The sequence below is a fragment of the Cavia porcellus genome, unplaced genomic scaffold (assembly GCF_034190915.1).
Source record: "Cavia porcellus strain 051 isolate PalLab524CR breed Dunkin Hartley unplaced genomic scaffold, mCavPor4.1 scaffold_17, whole genome shotgun sequence".
Taxonomy (NCBI): Eukaryota; Metazoa; Chordata; class Mammalia; order Rodentia; family Caviidae; genus Cavia; species Cavia porcellus.
In genome coordinates this window covers 48586380-48608543 of record NW_026947500.1, presented here as the reverse complement: position 1 = coordinate 48608543, position 22164 = coordinate 48586380, and positions in this window count along the sequence as shown.

Below are 22164 nucleotides of genomic sequence, written 5' to 3'. Positions count from 1 at the left end.
CTCAGACTTTGAAGAGTGAATCTATGAGATTTTTCCAAGAACATGATATATTTTACTCATTTTCATCTCTTGTCCACCTTTTTAATTCCAATCTCTGCCAAACATTTCAAATTTATTTTTTTCAAAAAATTTCTATAGTTAAATATAAGCATGAACTTTTCCAATCTTCAGTACAAGTGAGAGAAGTGAGCAAAAATACTTTTTTTAAGAAAAGTTCTGTCTCAGAAGTGTTTCCTTTTCAATTATTGGCATCTACAGATAGTGATTATGTGATTAATTATTATTAATTGATTCAGTTCACAAATTCTGATTTCAAAATACCACTAAGGAAGTTATGAAAAGTGATACATTCCTGCCATTGCAAGGAGAAGTATCCAGATTCAGCATATTTAGTGAGACATAAACATTAATCTGCATTTTATAATGACCAGTTATTCTTAACCAGTAATTCTTATCTAGTTTGTCAAATTACAGAACGTTTTTGTTATTTTTTTTCCAAACTAATTTCTGTGGCAAACCACTATTTTTCAGATCAAGTATGCAATGATAAGAATTATTTCAGTGAAAAGAAATTAGCTAAATCAAGTTAATTTTAAAAACTTTGAAAAAAACTGTTTAGTTTTCATTGACCTGGTCCAGGTGAATTGTCATTCCTCTCTGTAGGCTGAGTGTGGTCATTTTGTTCATCCTATCCACAGTCATGGAGCACACTTTCATTGGATTTCATAATCTGTTCAGTAAGACATTGCAATCATTATCTCTCAAGTAGAATGCACTAATCTGGAAACTTTAGCTTATGTGATTTTCATTGACTGCCTAGATTTACTAAGAAACTGAGTTGTATCAATTAAGTAACTTTGATAGCTCAAGGTTGCATTTTCTACCCATTTTCTTGTTCTCCTGTGAAAGTACAAATGAATCTTAATATATATATGTATATATATATATGTATATATATATATATATTGTTTTTCAGAACTCTAACACAAATTCAGTCCAAAGTTAAAAGTAATGGAAATAAAGCCAAACTATACAAGTCTAGGAATTCAGTTTCTTCAATACTATAAAACAGAAATGAATAAAACTTACTTGGTTTGACAGTATTTTTCCTCCAAAACTTTGCTTCTTGTCCCCCACAAATGATGTGGAGAGAGAATTCTTTGCAGTACTACCTCAGTTCCATTTTCAGCTCCATTTCCCTGGAAAACCACTCAGCAACAGGAGCAGCATCTCCCTAATTTTCAGCTCCTCAATCCATGGCTCTGCTACCATTTTTCCAGCAGATTTTCTTTGCAATGTCTTCCTTACTAACTCTGGAAACTTTTAAAGAGACTTGTGTGGACTGCAGGGCTTTGTGTTGACCTCACAAGGTCCCAGAGGGTTAGTAATCAGCTCTCATGAACTCTTTGCCAAGTAACAATCAAGTTATTTTCCATACTCCCTCTTCGTGGCTACAGATATCATTAATGGTTAATTTCAGAAATGCAGGCAAAGTGGATTTTTAGATTGTAGTTTAGAAGAATTGAACGATATCGTTTGGAAAACTTTATTTAGCTTCTTTGGTAATTGTGACATTGTTGAACCTGATCTAATGTGTAAGGTGGTCTTAGGCATAGATCAGAAAGAGTAAATTTTTCTGAAGACATGGCTGAAAAATGACATGGTTCTTTGATATGAATTCTCTTTTTTGAGGAATATAAGGATTTTGTGTCTGTATTAAAGGTTGTGTGCTGATCCCTTTGGAATATTGTGATATTTTTATTAGTAACTGACTGACAGATTTCAATTGCAAGATTCCTAGATATCAACAAATAAAAATTTAGCACCATTTATTAAAGATACTGTCATTCTTCCAGTGAACATGTTTGGCCCCTTTATCAAATATAAGGTGGTTGAGTGTGTTCATAGTTGTGGTTGCATCTTCTAATAAATTCCATTGATCTTCAGCTCTGTTTTTATTTCAGTACCATGTTGATTTTATTACACCTTCTTTGTAGTATAACTTCAAGTCAGGGATTGTGATGTCTCCTGCCCTGCCTTTGCTGCTTAGAATTGATTTGCTATTCTATTTCTCTTCTGGTTCCAGATGAAGTTTAGGATTGATTTCTCTAGATCTATGTTGGTATATTGATGGTATCTATGAGGTATGTTGATGATCATTTCATTGGGATTGCACTGAATCTGTATAACAGTTTTGAGACAATAGCCATTTTTACAATATTTATTCATCCTATCCATGAGCAAGGGATGTCTTTCCATTTTATGAGATCCTCTTCCATTTCTTTTTCAGGGTATTATAATTTTCCCTGTATAGATCTTTTACTAATTTTGTGAGATCAGTTCTTAAATATTTCATTTTTTGGATGTTATTGTGAAGGGTGTGGCTTCTTTTATTTATTTCTCAGTGAAAAATGGCTCTCCACATGCAGAAAACTACAACTAGACCCATGCCTATCACCATATACTAAACTAAAATCTAAATGGATCAAAGATCTGAATATTAAAACAGAAACAGTAAATCTGTTGAAAGACAAATTAGGTAAAAATCTTGAAGACATAGGAGAAGTTAAAGAGTTCATGAACAGGAATCAAACCGCACAGGAAATATTTCCCAGAATCAATAACTGGGACCACTTCTTATTAAAAAGTTTCTGCATGTCAAAAGAAATCTCCAGCATAGTGAAAAGAAAACCCACAAACTGGGAAAAGATTTTAGTGAACTCTGTCTCAGACAAGGGCCTCTTGTCTAAAACATATAAAGAATTAAAAAAACTCAGACCTCCCAAATTCAAAGATCCAATCCAAAAATGGGCCTCTGAGATGAATGCTCAGTTCTCAGATGAAGAAATACAAATGGCAAATAAATACATGAAAAAATGTACACCATCATTACTCTTTAGAAAAATGAAAATTAGAACCACACTGAGATTCCATCTCACTCCTGAAAGAATGGCCAGGATCAAGAAAACTTTCAACAACAAATTCTGGAGAGGCTGTCGGGTAAAAGGAACTCTCCTGCATGGTTGGTAGCAGTGTAGATTGGTGCAGCCATTTTGGAGGTCACTCTGGAGATTTCTCAGAAAGCTGGCATTGGAAGTCACATTTGTTCCAGCTATTCTACTTTTAGGCATAATCCCAGAAGAACTTAAATCATCATACCACAGTGATATATGTGTACCCATGTTATAGCAGCACAATTTGTAATAGCCAGATCTTGGAAACAACTTAAGGGTTCATCAACTTAGGAATGGATAAAAAAGCTCTGGTATTTTTATACATTGGTGTACTACTCAGCTATAAAGAATGATCCATTGAGATATTTATTATAAAGAAATTGACACAACTTGAGACCATACTAAGTGAAATAAATCAAAATCACATGTATAAATACCAAACAGTCTCCCTAGTGTAAGAAATGGTAAGAGTACATAAGAGTTTATAGAATCATGATTCACCATTACATTGCTCTGAATCCTTATAATGTCTGCATTCATTGGAATGGTTTTAACCTAGTTTGTTTGATTTTATTATCTGTGATACTATAAACAGCTATTTTAAAGAAAAGAAGACATTAGAATAGTTAGAGCTGATTTAGTATCATCTTACTCTGAAGTCCTAGTATGCTTTTGTTTTTCTGATGCCTTTGAATCTATCCTGTTGTATTTTGTTGGATATTATTATGCATGATAAAATAAACAAATTTTCTATGGAAAATGAGATAATATAGTAGCCATTGTTCATTCTCTGCTATTTGGTTCTGAAAGCCCTATAATGCTTTCATTTTCTTGAATGGATTTATACCGTTTTGTTATGCTTGATACTATCATATATGAAGCTATTCTCAGCTATTTCAAAGAAAGTGACACTATGGTAGTTACTGCTAATTATGGGTTGTCTTGTGGTAAAGTGCTGTGTTGCTTGCATTGCTCTGATCTGATCTGCTTTGTTATGTCCTCTTTTGTCTTAATCTCTTTAAAATAAAAAAAAATTTAAAAATAAAAATTTAAAATTCATAGATACAATCAAGTTCTTTCATAATGATTACTTATGTTAATTCAGAGGTATGTAACTTTTCTTTTTATTCCACCAGAGATAACAGAGATACTAATTTACTGTGCTTTTCAACCATAGTTACTGAGATTATAATTATCAGCCAAGTACTCAGGGATGAATACATCCACATATACATAATAAAAGCATTTTTTAAAGGAAATTCAACTATGCTCCTCTTTTCTTTAGCTTCTGAGGGGATAAAGAACTGGCTGCAACCTCCAAACACCAAGAACCACCAACCTTTGCTTTGAACGAAACAGACACATGTGTGATTCCAAGAACAAAGAAGCAAAGATTTCAGCTGTTTTCTCAACACTCATCATTTTTTCAACTTTTCTTTTCACCAACCTCATTCATAGTCCTGTTATATAAAATCGTGGTTGTGTATATATCATAAAATGCATAAAATTATGTATATACTATACATAACTATGTATATAACATAAAATATGTATATACCATACATTGTAGAAAATTTTGGTTATGTATATATCATAAACTGCTATTTTTACCACTGAACTACTTTCTGCCTCCTAGGTAGGATAATACAAGTTTTTTTCATGCTTGTAATTTAATACTATTTTGGGAGGGGGATTGCAATAGTAGTTAAATTCTGCTCTAAAGAATATGCCCCAAGCCAGATGTCTTCACAGCTCAATCCTTTCAGACCTTACTGAATAAGAACAAGTCTGAAATTATTCCATAAATCAAAAGTGAGAAAATACTGCAAAAGTATTTATGAGTCGAGTATTATACCAATACATAGCAGGAACACTAGAATAAAAAGGAAAAAAATTTAGGACAATATTCCTGAGAATCAGACATACTAAAATCTTCAACATACTGAGAAATCCAACCCAACACATCAATCATCTGTAAACTGTTAACCTCAGGTATTTGTTCAAGAAGATGGAAAGCAAACTACTGCAGCTTTCATGATACAGATTTGGTGGTGGTGGGTGAGTACAATTCACTTCACCAAAGGTGATAACTGAAGATTAACTCTGAAAATTAGTGAAATGACTTTCCCAGGGGAGAGAAGATGAACTTCTTTTTTTTCAAGTACTTTGTAAAAAGTCCAAATGGCAAACAAGTATATGGTGAAGCCTTAAATAAATGAGACATGTGGTATGGTTTTAGGGCTCCAGTAAGATCAAAACCCTTTAGCTGAGTTTTAGACTCTGAAGGCTAAGAGCAAGACTTCTCTGGATTACCCATATTTATTGGGTCCAAAACTAAGGATGGGGAAACTGAGGAAAGTAAGGAAAATGAGCAGGACCTTGGGAGTCACTTCAAAGACTTCTCCAAGTTGTAAACTATGCCAATTTAGGAGAACCATCTTATCTCTAGGATGACATTTATGGTAGGAGTCCGACTGCAAGGGTGAGATTCCTTCAGCTGGTGTCTCTATTTACTTAGTGCTGGAGCCAAGGTGTCATCAGCTGTGGCCTTATCATGCCCATTGAGGTATCTCTGCTTCACAGGCCATTACAGGTTGAGCCAGGACCAGTGATTCACAGAGGTTCATTTACTACGAATCAGCTCCCATCACCAGAGAAGGAGCCTAGGCCTAGGACAGACTCACAGATAAACGTAGAAAGCAAATTAGTTAATTTTAAATCCTGCTCATAGCTGTTTCATAGTGCTCTCAAACACAGTGACATAGTACATATTGATGACTCAATTTGTAGGTACTGAAGTACAGTTATACTGTGTTATAGAATTTACAGGTGATAGTCTGTATTTTTCAAAAACCTGAAAGAATTTATATCACAGTATATGGGCATAGAATGTTGTATAAGGAAGATTTTCTGTGGCAAAAAATTGATATGCTTCATCAATATCCTACCAGCTATGATGGGAAACAGATTGCTGATACCTGTTGGGTATATTATAACCTAATTTACTTCTTAATAACACACATGTGGAGTCATAACAACTGAGTTTAGGGCAAACAGAAATGCAACTGACATCACTGAGAGACATCTTTTTAGGTATGATTCACTGAATACTGCTGATACTTTCCTTTTGCGAAGAAGGGCAATTTTGGGCTTACAGTAATCCAGATGGAAGTATATTTTGAACAGATCACATCTGAGTGATAATCTTGTATGGAATTAATATTTTGAGTCTAAATTTTTTCCTCAAACATATACAAACCTACAAGTGTCCAAGTGGCAGCAACATATCTGGTAGTTTAATCACTTCTAAGCTCAATTTGCCAGACAACCTGTGTTGAAGTTCATTACCACGAAATAGCACAAAGGATGAGAGATTATTCAGCATCAAGTCCATGTCAAACTCTAAGAAATCTCAAAGGGACCGCCCTCGACCAAGACTCCTCAGTGTGATAGAGTCTGATAAAGACAGCCCCACACTGAAGCTTCTGTGGCTTTGCAATGATAGAAGCAAGAAGATCAGGAGAAGGTCAGGGTGACCTGTTACAGTATTGGCCTTAGGACCAGTCCAAGTGATGAACTGGAGTATGGAAAGGAGAGGGCCACTGCATTCATTCCTTGAGGCAATGTGTTTTGATACTGCTGTGTTTGTAGCCCTTTATGCTATCTTTTAATCTCCAACTAGGCATTTTGGGAGGTTTTGGGTGTGGCACCAAAAGTCCCTTACCTGAGCATATCCATCTCATACAGTCTTCTGGCCAATATTTCCACAGTGCTGTGAGAATTTTATATGTTACTTTTGTAGCACTTAATGAATAAAAAAATTCATGGATGCTATGATGAGAAAGACTTGCACACCTAATAGAGACACTGCAAGGATCTGTTGCAGGTGACAGTGGCTGAAATTTTGCCTGAAAAGATAAATCTTAAATAAGTAGATAAGTTAAGAACTTGTTCTGAGAGTATACCATGTCCATCATAATTTTGAGAGAACTGTAAGCTTATGGAGGAAATATATTGATTATGTTAGTTACTCTGGAATATGGTTTTTTTAAGGTTTATAGGCCAGGAAGGCTACAGGGCCAGTCTAACCATAACCTGGAGCTTACAAGAACACAACAGTAAACTTAACTTATGGTAATATATTCCACAGCATGAGACTTTTTTATCTACCATATAGAGTTTTGTCAAATTTCTCCTCTGCAACACAGATGGTTGCAATTGAAAAGATAAAAGGGAAATACTATCTTATCCTTTTAGAGAATGGAGTGGCATTGGGCAAGAGGACACAAGAGTCAAAAGTCAGTGCGTAGACCAAAAATTGGATTCTGTGGTATTGTTACATCCACAAATCATAGGAAATCCAGAAATTACTAATTGGCATGGAATGGCATATGGAAAAATATCGTTTCAGTTTGGAAGGAGAAGAGAATGACTCTGTAATTTGATTTGATGGTTGGTACATGGAACACTGATCTTCCTGACAGCTTCACAGTGTGATAAAAGAGTTAGATCAGAACACTTTGAGATTTGATTGGGAAATGCTCAAAATGTTGGTTTATGATACCTATGGGATCAGACTGACCAAAAGAAAAGTGATCTTGGATTAAAAATAAACTGCAATTAAATACCTCAGCATTCAAGAATTTGGCTCTGCTATTATGTAATTCCTTTAAAGACAAATTAGACCCATATAACTTCACTAATAAATTCTCCAAAAATGTAAAAACAATATAAAACAGTATATATTGTAGAAACTTAAAAAAAAGAAAATGAATATTGCTTAATCACAATGCTAAAACATGAAAAAGATTTTACCAAATGATCATCTTCTGAAGGTCCATAATGGTCAACCAGAGACAGAGGTGATAAGGGAAGCTCACAGGAGAGTCAGTGGATGACAGGAATATTCCAAAGCAGTAGAGATGAGCACACTCAGACACAGAGAATTAATCTAAAGGAGAAACCCACTAGATTGAAACAAATACTAGGGTGATTGAGAAAGAAAATCAAGGCCAATACTGGTCCACCATGCCTCTTACTCCCTTAACCCTGCCAATGTTATCTCAGGACAATCCCAGTATCCTGAGGGAAAAAGCCAATGATTCAGAGGCCAAAATTCTGAGATAGGATCCATATGTATTCCTTCTACCTGCAATCCCTTCCCTATCATCCTCCCAAACATGGTGAACTCTGTGTCCCTGCAACACTCTGCCCAGTATCTACCATGTGACACTTGAAAGGGAAGCTCCCTTCCCTAAAGTAGATAGGGATAAATGCCATGAGTTATGGGCAAAACAGAACTAGCTGGAAGGGGGCATGAACTATATCCTGATGACACAGGGAAGAAGGGAGATACAGAATAGTCAGACCAGAGTTATATCTTTCCTATTATTTTCTTATATACTGGAACATTCAAGATAGTGTTATACCCTGACCATTGTCCTCTATCTTACACTGATAGAGGAAGCCCTCTGCCAAGCTTGGGGGCTGTGTGGTCAGATATGTGGCTGGATCTTGAGACAGAAACTCACAGCTAGCCATTTCCCAAGCATGGCTTGCATCCAGGTGGCTGATGATCTGGATGGCTCTGTGGACATGCCTGTTGGCTGAGAGCCATGGTTTGGAAATACCAAGCAGTTATGCAAACTATGAGGATGGGCATCAGCCTGGACACCTGAAGTCAGTCTCAAACTGGATAATGGGTTGGGCTGTGAGGATGCTTTGTTTTTGTACTATGGTAGCTGAATGAGATCTTTCTGTTCATTTGCTTGTTTTCATTTGGGGGGGGTGCTCCTTTATTTTTAGCTTTATTTTCTTAGTTTTTCTTCTTCTTTTTCCCTTTTACTTTTTCTACTCTTTACACATTTTATTCTCTTTCTTTTTTCTTGAACTTCATTTTCCTTCAGTTCTCCATATGTGTGTGTGTATACATATATAGTCTCTCTCTCTCTATATATATATATATATGTATATATACATATATATATAAAACCTTTATATGTATAAAAGAGTATAAACAGTTAACTAGTGTTTTCATTTAAATAACACCTTTCAAAGTAAAACTTACAAAAGTTGAGTATATGACCCATAAAAGTAATTACAAACGTATTTACAGATATTGATAATTTCACAGCTTCCCTCCATCTCTTATTACCCTTACTCTGTCTACATCTGTTAATGGTTTACATTTATAAGTCTTCCAAGAGCCTTGTGTTTATAGGTAGCTTTTAAAAAGATGGTTGCATTATGGGATTTATAGCTGGATAGCTATTGGAAGGTGGAATCTGGTCAGAAGAATTAGGTCTCTGGGCCTGACATTAATGGGATTATCACCCTTTATGGCTACTCCCTTGACTTGATGTTTCCTAGATTAGATGAACATCTTCCCCCAGCCATTCCTCTGTGCTATGCTATAAATATTTTGAGTCTTTTGACTATGGACTGAAACATAGTCCTTTGAGCCAAAATAAACCTTTTCTTTTCCAAGTTGTGAATGATACATATTGTGTCAGTGACAAGGAAAGTAACCAAGACAGATTCTGGTATCAGACAAATGAGTTTGCTGCTGTGATGTTATCTGGCCAACAAAGCCTTTAGAATAGGTTCATGGGAGGAGTTTTGAATGGTTTGAAGAATCTAGTTGGAGAAACAGCCTCAGAAAGCTATAAACCCAATTGGATGGAAAGTTCTGGTCAGAACTCAGAAGATCAAAATGCTGATATAAATGCAGAAAATAAATGCCAGCCTCAACAATTTTCAGTTACTAACAATAACTTCATTGATGAAGTGGACTCCAGACCATGTGTGTTATGCTCTGGCAGAAAATTTGCATATGTTCTGCCTATGTCCTGAGAGTTTTGAGAAAAATGAGACTAAGAGTAGCAAACTATCTAATTATGTAGAGGAAATTTTAAAAACCTCAATATTTAGCCTACAGCATTGGTAGTGCTTGCTGTTTTTAGCCAGATTTGTACTCAAAACAAGAGCAAAAAGCTAATGTAAAAATTTTTCAATTTCCTGGAAAGAAAATGCCACAAAACATGAAGAAGAGGAAGGCTTAATTGCTGGAAAGATTAGTATGGAAATACTTCAGATCAGGACAAGGGAAAAAATGGCTTAAAGGAATATCAGGAGCCAGCAAGATCCCACTCTTTGTATGTTCAATATGGCAAAATGAAAGACTATTTTCTGAACAGTAGCCAGGATGCTAAGCTCTAGAACAGCCACATGTAGAGTTTGTCTTCATTAATTTGACTCATGGTGCTTAGCTATCTAGGTATTTAAAAGCCTCAGCAGCAGAAATTCAAGGGAACCTGCCTATTGCTCTAGCTGTAGCAAATATTGGCATCATTTATGTGGTGCTGCCTTTACCAGAAAGGCTTCTATTCATATTTAAAACAAAAACCTTGGAGGAGGCCCACCAGAGTTCCCCTTGAAATATCTGTTTATGAAGCTGTGAAAGTGAAACCAAAACTGCAGTGAAGTGCCTAGAAAGCTGGAGAAACCAGGAATGTGGCCTGTTCAAGGGAAGTCAAGGGAAGGTGTCAACAAAACTGTTCCAAGACTGAAGCCATGAAATTAATAATCACAAGTAACACTATGTGGACAAAGGCTGTCCAAGGTTTTGGACATCACATCTTGTTACTACTTGCCCAGGGTGCTTACATAACTAAAGTATTAATGTTTTCCCTGCCAGATCTCAGTCTCACTTTGGTGCCAATGACCTGTAAATCCCTGTACCTCCCTATTAGAATTAGAATGTTTATCCTTTGCCATTGTATGTTAGCCATGTCTAACTTTTCTTTTAAATTTTACAGGGACTTGCACCTAAGAGTTTGCCTAATGTCTCAGATGTATTTTGGACTTCAACTTTTGGCAATATTGGAAATGTTAAGGCTTTGAGGATTCTCAGAAAGGGACTAAATACATGAGCATACACAAATTTGGCATACATAAAATTTGCCAAAAAAAGTACATGAACATTTTTGGACCCAGGGATATAATATTGTGCTTTATATGTAGAGGTTCCTAAAGAGTTTCATGTGTTTATAGGTCTGATTTATTAGGGGGGCTTATTGCTGACTTGCTGCGAGGAGGTGATGTTTGACTGGAAAAGATGAGTCACTGGAGGTGTTCTCTGGAAGAGCCATCTCTCTTCCTGGCTGTCCTGTGCTTTTTGTCTGCCACATATCCAGCAACTCTCCTTTAACAAGCCTCTCTGAAATGCTGTACTGCCTTGGAGCTGGCTGACAAAGGACTGAAACATCACCTGAAATATAACTCTTTTTCAGATGTTGCGTATGCTATCCCAGGAATGAGAAAAGTGACTAGGATGGTCAGACCTTCAGGTTCCACAAATATTCTCACTAGTAGCCTTTTACTCCACCTAACATTCCAGATCATAAATATAGGTTGTTAATGGGCTAAGCACAGGGAAACTATCTAGACATGTGAAGATGTATTGTGTTTAGATGAACATTCTTCAATATGTGTTTCTAAAGTAGTATCTTTAAAAAGCAAATAATTCCTGGGAAAGCAAAGCCTTACACAGAAGCATATGTCCTCTAGTAAAATTCTCAGTACCTTCTCTATATACCACAATTCTTGAGGAATCTGTTTGCTTATTTTCAAAGCCACTTTGACAATTGATAATGGTCTTGCGGTCTTTTATATCATGATGGCATCTATGTTAAACCCTTTAATCTACACTTAGAAATACTGAGGTAAAGATCGCAATGTGGATGCTGTGGAGGAAAAAATGACTTCAGTGCTTAGTTGAACATGATCATTAGATAGTACACAGAGAGGTAATAGATGTAATATCATCCAAGTTTCTTGATCTGCAGATGAAGACATTAGCTATAATAAGGATTATGTAATATTTTCTGATAGCTAATCACTGGTATATAATCTAGAATTACTGTCTCCCATCTCATACTATGGATAGTAGCTTCTGTTTGTTGATCAATAAATATTTATAAATGAACTGACTTTCTACAACATCTCCACAAGCTCCAAAGTGTGAATCTAGAATATTGCATTGGTATTAAAACAATGTTAATGAAAGTTTGAGTTATTTCTTACTACTGGTGGTTAATAATAACATGTTTAATGATATTCTTTTCCTCTGGACTTCCACATAAATTCTTTGTTTTGTGAATTATTGTTCACAAAGTACTGGATATATATAACAAAGACTAGTGTTTACCTAATGTCCATAAGGGTGGCCTTGTCTTTATATTGTATGAGTCAGAATACAAGCAAGAGCACTCAACCTTCCTGCCTTCAACAGGGAATGTTTAGGTACAACTACTAGTTTTATCAGAGGATGAATATTAACACATGGCTACTACCTGGGATTGAAAGATGGTTACCTAAGGAAGGTCAGTGTTCTGAGGATAGGTTGCTCTCAAGGCTGGAAGTTGTGATTGTTCATTGTTGAATAGTAAATTTCATTGTGTTTTGGGTCAGGTCCAGTTCATAGTACCTGAATAGAATCTGGCATACAAGAAACATGTCTGGTACTGGCACACTGGGAGCTTCACAACTTGGTGTGCTGATGGCATGTGATGATGGCTCACTGATCAAGTGGTTTGGTGACCACTCTATCAACTGATAAAGCTGTTGCTGTTTTTTATATTGTGTTTGCACCTATGTTAAACCTTTTAATCTATACTCTCAGAAATGTTAAGGTAAAGAGTGTAATACAGAAGATCTGGAGGAGAAAATTAACTTTGAATAATAGATGGCTGGGATCATTGAACATGAAAAAAGACAAGATTGATGAAATCTTGTCAAACTTTCTTGATCTACAAAGACATCATTTGTACTAAAGAGTTAGTAATATTTACAGATAGCTTATTAAGCATTGGGCTGCACATTAGTACTAATAAAAAGATAAATATTTCTCTTATACTCTTGTCACACAAGATATTGTTTCTTAATTAGTAAATTAGCTGATTAAGCAAATGAAAATTTAAAACATATCCAGAAGCTAAAATGATAAGTGTGGAGTATCACATTGATATTATTAATACTGGATAATAATGAGATATTTTTACCAGTGATGATTGAAAATGACATTCTTAGTGATATTCTTTTCCTGTGGACTCCAGTCCCCACATTAGTTGTTTCTTGTGTATTTATTTTTCATCAGTGTTGGAGGATGAAAAGTAAGAAGTGTTACTGTTTATCTAATATCTGTAAGACTGGTACTGTACCAGACAGAGCTCGCAGAACTTTACTGATTCAAATAGGGGATGTTTGAATATGGTTAATTATAAGAGATAATTAATGATAACAACATAAAGGATCCTCTGGAAATGAATGGTGGGTTCTAAGAAAGGTACATAATTTGAGATTCATTTCTTCATCAATGCTAGGCCTATAATACTGTGACACATGTAGCTGCCACCTGTTCAATGGTAAACATCATTTTGTTTTATTTCACAGTAGTTGAAAAGAAGCCATTACATAAGAAACCTGTTGGGTACTGGAAAACTTCAGTGCTTGAGTTGAAGGAGGGGCAGTCAGATGGCCCCGCTGAACAAGTAGCTGTGATTTTGATTGGCAGATAGGGTGGGTTGCAGCTGGGTGAAGGATAATAAAGAAAACACCACACCACAGTGCACAGTCCTGGCAGAGTTAGGAAACTGATAGATGGGTCACTGGTGACCTTAGTGTACTCTACAGAGAAGTCACTGAAATTCAGGAAGCAATCATCCATGAAGATGTCAGAGAAACTCAAAGGAAATGGACACCATTGGATGTCTTGCAATATTCCTACAAACAAACAGTTAACAGTGGAAACATATAGTTAATGAAGGTGAAAACATAAACATTCAAATCAGAATGAGGAGCCCCATTCACTGTAGTTTAGTGACAAGGATGAACATCCTGACAGACCTAGTGCAGAGGTGAAATGCTGCCAGGACCCACTTCCATTAATAAGGACTACACATTGCACTATGTATTTGGCACCAATAAACCATGAATTGATAGTGGAAGTGCACATTTTATCACAAATTTTTACTCCATACTTTCTAGGCTAATCAAACTTGGTGTAGTGTGATTCAGTCACATTTTACATTTGTAGTAGAACAGTGATATGAACTGAGACATGAGTCATTATCTATATCCTACACATTATCCTATTATTACACAGTTGTAAGTAAAAGTTATATTTGTTGATCATACCTTTAGGCAAATTTTTTTACATTATAAAGCCAAAAATGAAAAAAAAGCTTATTTTTAAAATATTCTCTATACCATAATTTATAGTAATTTTTTTGCTATCTTTATGCTGGTGTCTTAATGCTTTCTCTGAAAATACACAGAAGATGAATAATTACTTGGGAGTAGTGTTGCAGGACAGATTTATATATTACTGTTAGATAAAGTTTTTACTAACTTTCAGATTCGTTAAGTGTATCATTCTTCCAAGTGTGAAGGGCTTCAGGTCTTCTCCTTTATAAGACAGGTTGCTCCATCTCTAGTATTTAGACTGGGAGCCAGAAGGTAGAGCTGAGGTGAAATATGAAAGACGATAAGGGACTAAAGATGAATGAGCTTCAATCGTGTAGGAAGCTGAGACCATACATTAAGTCAACAGCATAGACAACCTACACCAGATGTAAGAGAAATTTCAGCGATGTAGATGGAAATGAAGCCTAGAGAAGCTAGTGGGTACAGTTTTAGAGTATCATTCAACTCATTCTATAGTTAGGTAGTCATTAATAGAGATGTCAAGATAGTTTACACTGGAAGGAAGTAACAAAGCTGGGGATGCCTGTTACATTTCATACAAGCGAGAACTTCCGGGAGAACATGGTGGACATATAACAGCAACTACCGGAGGCTCTCTGAAAGACTCGGCTCAGAAGCCAGGAATGGTGCGGACTAAGGAGACATAAGCAGGTGGAGATATGCTCTGCTGACTCAGGAACGAACTGGGCTGAGAGAAAAAAACTTGGAATGCAGTCCTGGTGCTAAAACAGGAACAGAAAAGCGTCGGTGTGGAGGCTGGACCCCGCGCCATTGGAAGCCGCGATTTGGGTTTCCCGCCACATGGCAGCTGGCTGCCTCTACAGCAGCTTGGCAAGGAGAGAGACGCACGGAAGATCTGAGAATGGCAATCTGCGAACGGAGTCGAAAACAGGATGGGCAGGGAGGCGTGCACTGACTTGTGGTGAGGTGAGTGAGAGAAACTGACACTCTACCACAGTTTGACTCCAGCGGAGGACTTTCTGGGCCCGAGCAGTCCTGCGGGAGCAGGGCGCGGTGGCGACTCCAGCCACACATCCCCCTCTCGGGCGGGATTGGTAAAAAGTGCCTGGCCTGCGTGAAGCTGCCGGCAGACCCAGTAGGCTGGCACAACCCAGATCCCAGAGCCTGACGGTGGCCTGGAGGGGCGACCCCGGCATAGGCTGCCTGGTCCGTAATTCCCTGGTGCGCAGCAGTGAGCGGGAACACCTAACTGGTGCAATTCGATCAGGCTGTGGCTGACTGGGAGAGAAGCTGGGCCTCTTATATAAGCTTGCATACATAAGGAACAGAGAATATGGGAAGAGGCAGCAACAAGAAAGGCTCCTCGGCCCCCAATTCTGAGACACAGGCAATAGCGGACACCGCACCAATAGACATAAAGCGCCATTTGGAGAGCCTCATAGACCAATTCAGGAATGAAGTTATCAATGACCTGAAGCTAGAAGTATGCAGAATAGTTAGAGAAATGCTAAGCACCACCCAAGAAAAAACAGATGGTGGAATGGAAGAACAGAAAAAGAGGGGAGAATTGTTTGATGGAGAAAACAGAGAAAGCATAGAATACTTGAAGCAGGTTCAAAGGGACTACCAAGAAATTAAGAAATCTATTGAAGACTGGCATAATAGCTTGAAAGAAACTAAGGACAGACTATCTGAACTGGAGGGCAGACTTGTAATATGGGAGAATGAAATGAAAAACTTCTTAAAAATAACAAAGAAACAAACAGCAATAATACAAAGACAAGAAGATGATAAGAGGATCCATAACTTAAGGATTAAGAACATAAAAGAAGTAGGGACACAAACAAGTGAACTACAAAAGCTACTCACAGAAATAATCCAGGAGAATTTTCCTAATTTAGCAAAAGGTAAAGATACTCAGATGTATGAGGCATACAGGACCCCAGCTACCTACAACCCAAACAGAGCAACCCCCAGGCATATAATAATAAAAATTCCAGAAATTCAATACAAGAACAGAATATTAAAAGCTGTCAGAGACAAGAAACAGACCACTTACAAGGGAACACCCATCAGAATTACAGCAGATTTCTCTGCACAAACCATCAAATCACAAAGAGCATGGGGGGAAATAATTCAAGCTTTGAAAGATAATAATCTCCAGCCAAGATTGAGATATCCTGCACAACTGTCCCTGGAAATTGATGGAAAAACAAGGTGCTTCCAGGATAAAGAGGAACTGGGGGAATTTGCAACCACCAATTCAACTCTACAGAGAGTATTGCAGGATATTCTAAAAAAAGAAAAATACAAAGAATCCAGAAATAGTGGTGGGGAGGCCACAACGAATGGAGCAGAGAACAAAATGAAGAAGACAAACTGACAGCTACTGACAGAAAAAGAGCTCAACAGAAATGAGGCAGAGAAGATTGGATGATAGGAACAGCTATTTTGGAGAAAATGACATCTTAATAGGTAATACTGATTTAGTATCATCTTGTTTTGAAGTCTCATCTAGCTTTTGTTCTTCTGTCTCCAATGGTCTAAACAGGTTGTATCTTATTGGATTTTATTATGTACGATAGTATAAGCAAAAACCTTTTAAAGACAAGGAGATTATACAGAAACCATTGTTCATTTTCTGTTAGTTGATTCTAAATACTCTGTAATGTTGTCATTTTCTTAAATGGTTTTACATTGTTTTTATATACTTAATGCTACAGTATACGAAGTTGTACTCAAGGATTTCAAGGAAAGAGACAATATGGTAACTACTTTTAGGTCAGGATTATCTGGTGGTGAAGCACTATTCTGCTTAAATGGTTATGTTTTGATCTGCGCTGTTTCATTGTTATGCCCTCTTTTATCTCAATCTCCACTCCATTATTTACTTTTTTATTTTTATCCTTTTAATTAAAGGAAAAAAATAGCAGAATATATTATAGTAACCCACTTTGACTTTCCATTACCTCGATTTAAAGCCCTGTATTACTCTCACCATCTGGTTTTTAACTGATGTTCCCCTATTCTGTTTTGCTGGATAGTATCAGGTTCAAAAGTTTAGGCAACAGCTGTGAAGATAGTTGGATTCATTATGATGCCTATTCTGGTTAACTATTATCTACTTTTGAAGACCTGTAATGTCTCCAATGTTTTGGTTTTGTTGGTTTTGTTCTTCATTGTTTTGTTCAATTTTATTATAACTGATGATATAGGCAATTCTATTTGAGATAGCAGGAGGCATTATGGTAACCATTATTGATCACCTTGTATTATGTTTTTACATTATCTATTATGTCCACCCTTTTGACTTGACCAATTCTGTTCTGTTATGTCACATTTGGTTTTACTCTCTTCCAAAAAAGTAATAAGAACTGTGGGAGCAATGAAACCCAAAATGTGTAATAGTCATTGTACAAAAGAGAGGAAAAGAAAGTGCTCTAAACTATATAACTGCATGTATATTTAAGTGTATAAGATAGAAAATGATATCACAGAGTTTTATTGGATCATTGAACAGAACTGTTTGCAGTATCATTGATGGAATGTCCACTTTACAAGCTTTAATTTTGTGACTTGAACAATTATTTCTAAGATGACAATATGTAATCCATTAACTAGTGATTTCCTACTGTTCTTTTTTCTTTAAATCTGTATAACTTGTACCCTTTCTCTGCTTTTTTTCTTTTCTCCTTAAATAAAATTTAAAAAAATAAATTTCATACAAGCACATATGTTCTTCCTTGTATATATCCAGATGGTCACATATATTATCATTAGGAAAATGGCCTTAGTTAATGATAATCTTAACACATACTGCACTTCAGTTTTTGTCCATTTGCCTTTTTCCCCATGTAATATTTTAAATGACAAGATTGAATCTCATGACAAAACCTGAAGAGCTGCTATTTCACAGGAAAATTCACTGTATTTTCCCCCTTGTGCACCTGTATTCTATTCCTCAAGCCACCACCCTTCATCTCTAGCTAATTTCCTCCAGTTTCTATACTTCACTTAGTGTTAGTCATTGTCATGTACTGTCACATATAAGCAAAAATATGCTCAATTTTTCATAAGTTTGGATTTATGAAGATAATTGTTACAACAATTTATGTATTTACATGTTGTATCTCACTATATTTCACTATATGCGATAGTATAAACAAAATTCTTTATAGGCAAAGAGATAATATAGAAACTGTTGTTCATTTTCTACTAGCTGCTTCTAAATATCCTGCAATTCTTGCATTCTCTTGAATGGCTTCACACTCTCTTGACATGCTTGATGCTATAGCATACTTAGTTACACTCAAATAGTTCAAGGAAATAGTAACTACTATTATGTTAGATTATCTGGTGGTGAAACACAATGATGCTTAAATTGTTCAGTTCTAACTTGCGTTGTTCTGTTACAATGTCCTCTCTTATCTCAGTTTCCCCCCTTTTTTAAAATTGATCTATTTTCTCTCATTTTTTTAATTAAGGGAAAACTAAATTTAAAAATAGCGGGACATATTATAGTAACTTTTTGTTTTCCTATTAACCTGATTTGAGCCCCAGTATTGCTCTACCCATCTTGTTCTGTCTGGATATCATTTATTCTATTTTGTTTGATAGTATCAAGTTTGAGGGTATAGGCAACCACTTTGAAGGCAAGAAGATATACTATGATGCCCATTATGGTTTGACTATTATCCTTGTTTGAAGTCCTGTAAGGTCTCCAGTGTAGGTTTTATTGGTCTTGTTCTGTACTGTTTCGATCAATTCTATTATAGCTGATGATATAGGCAACTCAATTTAAAAATAACAAGAGGCACAATGGTAACCACTTTTGATCACCTAGTATTCTATTTTTGCATCATGTACTATGCCCACCCTTCTGTTCTAAGAACTGACTCTGTTTTGCTTAGTCACGTTTGGTTTTATTCTCTTCAAAAAAAAGTAACAAGAACTGTGGGAATAATAAAACCCAAAAAGCCTACTTGTTATTGTAAAAAATAGAGGAAAGGAAGGTGGACTAAAGGATATAACCGCAGGTATGTTCGAGTGTGTAGGATGGAAAACCATATTTCTGAGCTATTTTGGATCATTGAACAGAACTGTCTCCAATATCATTGTATGAATGTCCACTTTATATGCTGCAATTTTGTAATTTGGACAACTGTTTCTTGGAAGATAATATGTAACCTATTAACTGGTGATTTCTTACATATAATTTTTCTTGAAATTCTGTATTACTTGTACCCTTTTACTGTTTTGTTCTTTTATGTCCTCTCTTTTTTTCTCTTTAAATAAAAAAACTATGTATTTATATTAAAAAGTATATATGTATATGATTGCATCACATATATTTTTCAGTGTTATCTTTATTGAGATAATACTGCTAAAGTTGTAAAAATTGTACCATTTGATGCTTTTATATATAAGTTCATTGTGAAGTGTTTACCGTGATTAAGCTAGTATCCATCATTTCATGCAGTTATCATTTGTTCCTTTAAGATTTTAATATCAAATATGTTAGGACATTTCAAGTGAAGATTACAAAATTATTAACTAAACTCACCACATCGTAGATTAGATTCCCTAGGATGCACTTATCTTGTCTAAATGAAACTTTGTTGCACCTTGTAGCTGACATTTCTCAAAGCTGCCAGCTACCATTTGTGTGTGACTATTTAGCTTTCCAGAGAAGTAAAATCACGCAAAATTTTGTTGTACAGCATAGGACTCATTGCACTTAGCAAAATATTTTCTAGGTTCCCTTATGTTGTTGCAAATACCAAGATTTTTTTTTTGCAATGGATGGATAGCATCCCTCTCTGTGTGTTGCATTTTATGTATGAGTGTATCTATCAGTGAACACTTAATCTGAGTCTCAGCTATTTTGAATAGTGATGGAATAAAAATCAGGGGACTGATACTGCTATCATTCCTTGGATATCCAATATACCCCAGCATTGCTGGATCAGAATTTACCTCTATTTTTTTTATTTTTGGAGGAATGTGTATATTATTTCTCATAATTATTGCATGAATATACATATTCCCTAATAGTTTTCAAGTATTTCTTTGCTGTCATATCCTTACTGTTTTTTTATTGCTGCCTAAATTTAATTTTCCTTTTCATAATGGCCATTCAAACAAGCAGGAGATACTATCTCCTTGATGTTTTACTTGCATTTCCCTGATTCTTACTTATGTTGAGCATTTTTCCATAAACCTGAGCCACTTGCATGAGTTCTCCTAAGATGTCTCTGCGCAGATCCTTTGCTCATTTTTTGAATTGTTATTATTATGTGTTTGATGTTTCTTTGTGAGTTGCTTGATTGTCTTGAATGTTTATCATCACCTCATTAGTTAACGGTTTGCAAATATTTTCCTCCATTCTGCAATTTATCTCTTCACTTTGTTTTCTTTCTTAGGAATAAGCTTATTATGTTGATTCAAACCTATTTGTTTATGTTTTCTTATTGAGCTTTATAGCTTTAGGTTTCTTAATAATGTTATCTAAAGTTAGTTTTTGTGCACATTGTAAAACAAAAGTCCAGTTTTATTTTTCTGTATGTGGATGACTACTTTTTCCAGTATCATTTACTGAAGAGACTACCCTTTCTTTATTGTGAGTTCTTGGTATCTTTGTCAAGACTTAAGTGACCATCTGCTTACTTTGTTTCTGGGTTTTGAATCTTATTGCATTATTTTTATGCCAGAACCATGTAGTTTGAATTACTATAGTTTTTTTTTTAATACGTTTTGAGAGTAGGGTCAGATCTTATAACTTTGCTGTTTTTGCTCAAGGTTTCCTGTGGTTCTTTTGTGGTTCATTAGGTTCTTTGGCTTATTAGGCTATTTTTGGTCATACATAAATTTTAGGATTACTTTATATTACTGGGAAAGTTACACTGAAATTTTGATGTAAATTGCTGGGAATCTGTGCTTGTTTTCTACAGCAAGGATATTTTAAAAATTTTAACCCACAAATCTAGTAAAGCTTTATTTGTGTGATGTTACATTTATTTTATAATATTTTCATAGTTTTCATTATACACAAATTTCCATGTTTTGCCTCCTCGATTAAATTTATTCCCATGTAATTACATACTATTTTAAATAGGATAATTTTTAAAATTATTTCATAGATTTTTTTGCTTTGTGTGTACAGAAATATTACTGACCTTTTCTGGTTGTTTCTGTAACCTGAATATTTCTTTATCAATTTACAAAATTCTTCATTTAAATTGTTCATCACTCATAATAGTACAGTATTTTTAGATTTTCTAAGACTATTTCACGAACAAGTAAAACAATTTTCCTTCTTTATATTTTATGAGTTTCTGCACTTCTGTTTCTTGTCTAGTTTTTTGTCTAGATGTTCAATTACCATATAGAGTAGAATTGTCAAGAGGGAATGTGCTTAGTTTGTTTCCAGTTTAGAGGGAAACCTTCTGCATTTCTCCATGGAATATGACATTGGCTGCATTTGAAAAACACTAACTTTATTGTGTTGAGGTGTATTCCTTCAATCCCTATGTTTTTCAGAAAACTTCACAAAGGATGGCAAGCAATAGAACAATAGGTCCCGGAACCCCACCAAGGACTTAAGATACATCCAATGAGACCTACATGAAGACATTACAATTTAATTGTCAAAATTTAAGGACAAAGAGGTATTATTGAAAGTTCTAAAGGAGAAAACAAGTTGTCTAATACAGTGAGGCCTTCCTATGACTACTGATGGATTTTATTTTTCAACAAAAATTTTGTAAATGTCAGTGTACCTTACAGATTTCTTGGAAATATAATACTTGTTGCTCATTGCATTTACTTCAAATGGCTTTATGTGCAAAACAAGTCACATATTTTTTACAGATAACTTTTTATAATAGAGTATTACCAAGCATAGACAGATTAGATGAGAAATATAAACTAAACAGTTCACAATAATTAAATAATAATAGCTTGTCAAGACCAAAGAGGAGTTCAG